The sequence below is a fragment of the Papaver somniferum genome, chromosome 10, assembly GCF_003573695.1.
Source record: "Papaver somniferum cultivar HN1 chromosome 10, ASM357369v1, whole genome shotgun sequence".
NCBI lineage: Eukaryota > Viridiplantae > Streptophyta > Magnoliopsida > Ranunculales > Papaveraceae > Papaver > Papaver somniferum.
The window spans coordinates 122,458,535-122,464,409 of record NC_039367.1 but is presented as its reverse complement, the minus strand read 5'-3'; positions in this window follow the sequence as shown (position 1 = coordinate 122,464,409).

Here is a 5,875-nt window from a genome sequence, read left to right as displayed (position 1 = left end):
GATAAAACAATAGTCCCACATTGACTAAAATCTAAAGAGTTTTAGACATAAATACCATAGAGTTGGCTATAAGGGCATGGCCCTTGGGTCATTAGACTTTTGTGCTTGGGGGGGAGGCTTGGACTAGGGCAAGGTTGCCTTTCCCGTACGCGTGGTGCTTCGCACAGAAGCACGCACGCCGCCGCCGCCGTCCGTCTGGTCGGGCGGTCGGGCTCGGGTGTGGGTGTGGGTGTGTTAGATCCTATCTTTTTGCTGAAATTTTTGGTACGTGTTTTCCACACAAGTAGAAGAATCTTTTCTTTTGTCCTGACTTCTTTGTCTGAACGTGCTTGTCTTGGCTTCTTTGTCTGCACGATTTTTGTCCTGACTTCTTTGTCTGAACGTGCTTGTCTTGGCTTCTTTGTTTGTACGTGTTTTGTCCTGGCTCCCTTGTATGTACGTATTTGGCTTGGCAGCAACACACTGCTCCATGCCTGACAAAACAACTTTTGTTGCACTATCTTTAACCCAACATAACCAGTTTTTTCTGTCATACGCATGGGTTTTCTTTCTTGTTTGTAACTACACAAACACTATATAAGAGAGTAGTTGTAATCTCAGAAAATACACACCACAGAGAAATATCTCTTCTACTCTCCCTCAGTTTTTCTGTAAACATCTCTTCTACGCCAAGCTCTAAGGGTACCCTCATTGTATGCTACATTGAGGGGTACTAACTGTAGTTGTATCCTGGAGGTGACTCGCCAACTGCTGTAGCATCTCAGAGGAGTGGCAGGCGATATTGCCTTTAGGACAGCGTAGTCTACATGCCTCTACATTTTCTGTGCAGCAACATCAGCAACATTATTTTGAGCTAAGTATCTTCTTCTCAGTTACTTTATTAGTAATATACCCAACAATCTAAAGGCAATATCCTCTTTACTATATTTTGTAACAACATGGGAAAGAGTACTGTAGAAAAACCCCCAAAGTTTAGTGGCAAAGACTTTAAACGATGGCAGTCCAAAATGTTATTCTTCTTAAAAGACCAAAGGCTAGATGAAGTTGCCTTAGAAAGACCCTCAAGAAGGCTTCATGACCGTGGTTATGAAGATAGACTGGATAGGTGGACTAGGAAAAATTACATGTGCAAAAACCATATTCTTAACTGTCTGGATGACTCCTTGTACGACTTTTATAATGCAAAAGAGAATTTTACTGCTTTTGATTTATGGGAAGCCCTAGAAGAAAAATATCTTGCTGAAGCTGCTGGAAGCAAGAAGTTCTTGGTGGCTAGGTTCCTGGAATATAAGATGACTGATGAAAAGCCTGTTGTAGAACAATTCGTCGAACTCCAGCTACTCATCAATGAAATTCTTGCTGAAGGCATGCATATTGATGAATCTCTACAAGTATCTGCAGTGATTGAAAAGCTACCACCCTCATGGAACGAGTACAAGAGGAGGCTGCGACACAAGAATCGTGAAATCACCATGGTGGAGCTGGGGAAAAAGATCCAGGTGGAGGAACTTCTGTGCTGCAAAGACAAGATCCTGATGCTGAGCAAAGACATGTCAAACAAAGCTCATGTCCTGGACGATAATGCTGCGTCAAAGAAAAGGCACGGAGAATCCAGCAAAAATGGTAAACGTAACAAACAGCGTAACTCCAAAGGTAACCATCTTAAGCCAAAGGGTGGTGTCTCCAAAAACACCATCAAAGGCGACTGCTATAACTGTGGGAAAACTGGTCATATGGCCAAGGACTGTAGGGCACCTAAAAAGACCAAAAATGATCCTAAACAGAAAATAAGGCAAACGTAGTAGATGATTCTGGATATTTTACTGGCATGGTGTCTGAAGTCAACCTTGTCTCTAATGTGACCAATGTGAGAGACTGGTGGCTTGATTCTGGAGCCACTAGGCATGTCTGTAAGTTCAGAAATGCTTTCTCCTCCTATAACAAAGTAGGAGACGATGAGAAATTGTTTATGGGAAACTCTTCTACCTCTAAAGTGGTAGGAAAAGGCAAGGTTGAATTGAAGCTCACTTCAGGAAAAACTCTCGCATTGAATGACGTGTATCACGTCCCGGACATATGCAAGAATCTTATCTCAGAAACCATCTTACTTGGAAAAGGTTTTAAATTTGTAGCTGAGTCTAACAAAGTTGTAATCTCTAAAGGTGGTGACTTCGTAGGAAAAGGATATGTCACTGATAACATGATTAAGCTTAGTGTACTTTCTTTGAACTTGAATGATAATGCATCTTCTTCTGCTTATGTTTGTGACTCCTCACATGTTTGGCATGATAGACTAGGACATGTTAATTTCAAATCTATTGAAAGACTTGCTAAATTAGGCTGCATTCCTAAAATAAACTTTGACAGAGGTCATAAATGTAAAATTTGTGTTGAATCTAAATTTGCTAGAAAACCCTTTAACAAAAAGGTTGAACGTAGTACAACTCCCCTAGAACTAATCCACTCCGATTTGGGAGATTTGAAATCAACACCAACTAGAGGTGGGAAAAAATGGTACATCACTTTTATAGATGATCACTCAAGATACTGTCAGGTTTATCTTCTTAGAAGTAAAGATGAAGCCCTAGACGCTTTCAAATTATATAAACTTGAAGTAGAAAACCAAAGAGGTGTTACTATTAAAACTCTTAGGTCGGACCGAGGCGGTGAGTATGTGATACCTATAGGAGAATTCTGCAAACTTAATGGCATCATTCATGAAACTACTGCACCTTATTCACCTGAGTCGAATGGAGTAGCTGAAAGGAAAAACCGAACACTCATAGATATGGTGAACGCTATGTTAGCTAGTTCAGGGCTACCTTCGAACCTGTGGGGGGAAGCAATTCTCTCTGCTTGCTATATCTTGAACCGAGTTCCATTTAAGAAATCCGACAAAACTCCATATGAGTTGTGGAAAGGAAGACAACCGTCCTATGCATACTTTAAAATGTGGGGGTGTTTGGCCAAGGTGGCCACTCCTCGTTCCAAGAAAACCAAAATAGGACCAAAAACTGTAGATTGTGTTTTCCTAGGATATCCTGAGCACACTAGTGCTTATAGGTTCATGGTAATTGGTGAGAACACCATAATGGAATCCAGAGATGCAGTGTTTTTCGAACACATTTTCCCTTTAGGGTCTGGACCTCATAAAAGGGTCCGCGATGATCTCTCAGATGTTCCTTCGACTAGTCAACCCCCGTCTCTAGATGCTGAAACCGAACCTAGAAGAAGTAAGAGGGTCAGAACCGAGAAAGGTTTCGGTCCAGATTTTGTGACTCTTACGGTAGAGTCTGAACCCCAAACCTATAAGGAAGTTATGACTTCTCCGGAAGCTCCCTTCTGGGAAGAAGCTTCAAATAATGAGTGGGATTCCATTCAACAAAATGAAACTTGGGAGCTTGTAGACTTACCTCCTGGTAGTAAAACCATAGGTTGCAAGTGGGTCTTCAAAAGGAAACTTAGAACAGATGGAACTATAGAAAAACACAAAGCTAGGTTGGTAGCTAAGGGGTACAGACAACAGGAAGGATTAGATTTCTTTGACACCTATTCACCGGTCACTAGAATCACTTCTATCCGGATGTTGATTGCTATTGCTTCTATTTATGATTTGCATATACATCAGATGGATGTTAAAACTGCTTTTTTATATGGTGAATTGAATGAAGAAATTTATATGGACCAACCGGAAGGTTTTGTTGTGAAAGGTTTTGAAGATAAAGTATGCAAACTGAAAAAATCTTTGTATGGTTTAAAACAAGCACCTAAATAGTGGCATGAAAAATTTAATCATGTAATGATATCTAATGGCTTCAAGGTTAATGAATCTGATAAATGTGTTTACATTAAATCTGTGGACGATTCTCATGTTATTGTGTGCCTATATGTTGATGATATGCTCATATTAGGAAGTAACCTTGATAGTATCAATACCACTAAAAGCATGCTTAACGAAAACTTTGACATGAAAGACTTAGGCCCTGCTGATGTAATCTTAGGGATGAAAATCAGAAAGATGTCTGATGGATATAGTCTTAGTCAATCTCATTATGTTGAAACTGTGCTTAAGAGATTTAATCATGAAAAAGCTAAACCTGCAACTACTCCTTATGATCCCAATTGCAAATTGAAAAAGAACAAGGGTGAGGGTATTTATCAACTTGAGTATTCTCGTGTTATTGGCAGTCTTATGTATTTAATGAACTGTACAAGACCTGATATTGCTTATACTGTGAGTAGATTAAGCAGGTACACTTGCAACCCTGGGCAGGATCACTGGAATGCTCTCTACAGAGTTTTACGGTACCTGAGAGGAACTTCAAACTATTGCCTAAGTTTTGGGAAGTATCCTGCTGTGCTAGAAGGGTATTGTGATGCTAACTGGATATCAGACTCAGATGAGTGCAAATCCACTAGCGGGTACATCTTCACACTTGGTGGTGCGTCTGTGTCATGGAAGTCTACCAAACAGACATGTATAGCTCGATCCACCATGGAGTCTGAGTTTATAGCCTTGGAGAAAGCTGGAGAGGAAGCTGAATGGATACGAGGTTTCCTGGGTGGAATTCCACTCTGGCCCAAGCCTGTGTCTTCGATCGCAATCCACTGTGACAGTCAAGCTGCTATTGGATGCGCAAAGAATAGTGTATACAACGGAAAGTCTATACATCTTCGAAGAAGACACAAGACAGTGAAACAACTACTCTCTACTGGCATCATCTCTATAGACTTTGTAAGGTCTAAAGAGAATATTGCAGATCCTTTGACGAAAGGGTTATCTAGAGAGGTAGTTAGATCCACATCGAAGGGGATGGGACTCAAGCTCATAGAATAAATCGCCATGAAGGACACTCAACCTTGTGAATGGAGTTCCAAGATCAAGGTTCAATGAGATAACTAATTTTTGGTGATGTCGAGAGAAAGCACTATCTTTGTCCCTCCCTATGGTGTAACCGTATGATAGTGCTGCCTGCATGTTTTAGGATGATCTGTCAGGATCTTAATGAGTTCCATGGCTTTGCTTACAGCGGAGTGTGGCAGGACACTCTTAATGGACTCACCTATGTGGATGTTGGAAGTGGGGCCGCTTCCTATGAGAATTTGAGCTTTTTCTCTAGAGACATTCATTAAGTCCGAGATTTAGCCCACGGCCAAAACGGGCACAACGGCAAGAGCTTGGCAGCTTTCTTTTTCTTTGAGACATCAAAGTGTGGTTGTTATTTCTGAATTGCACTCACTGTTGACGGTTCAAGACATTGTGTTCACCGAAACAACAAGCAGTTCCGGTAACCTCTCACTATGTTAAGGTTCAATCTCTGGGACACCTTAGCCTAATATTGATGTATTATGTTTTCTCGTATTTCGTCGATATGTTTTATCATTCATGTGGGGGATTGTTAGAAAAAACGCTTTAAAATTACCAATTTTTCCATGGACTATGTTTTGATCCCTAGACCTATTGCCCATTGATTGTTTTTTCTTTTGAATAGATAAAACAATAGTCCCACATTGACTAAAATCTAAAGAGTTTTAGACATAAATACCATAGAGTTGGCTATAAGGGCATGGCCCTTGGGTCATTAGACTTTTGTGCTTGGGGGGGAGGCTTAGACTAGGGCAAGGTTGCCTTTCCCGTATGCGCGGTGCTTCGCACAGAAGCACGCACGCCGCCGCCGCCGTCCGTCCGGTCGGTCGGTCGGTCGGGTCGGGCTCGGGCTCGGGTTCGGGTTCGGGTGTGGGTGTATTAGATCCTATCTTTTTGCTGAAATTTTTGGTACGTGTTTTCCACACAAGTAGAAGAATCTTTTCTTTGTCTGCACGTGTTTTGTCCTGACTTCTTTGTCTGAACGTGCTTGTCTTGGCTTCTTTGTCT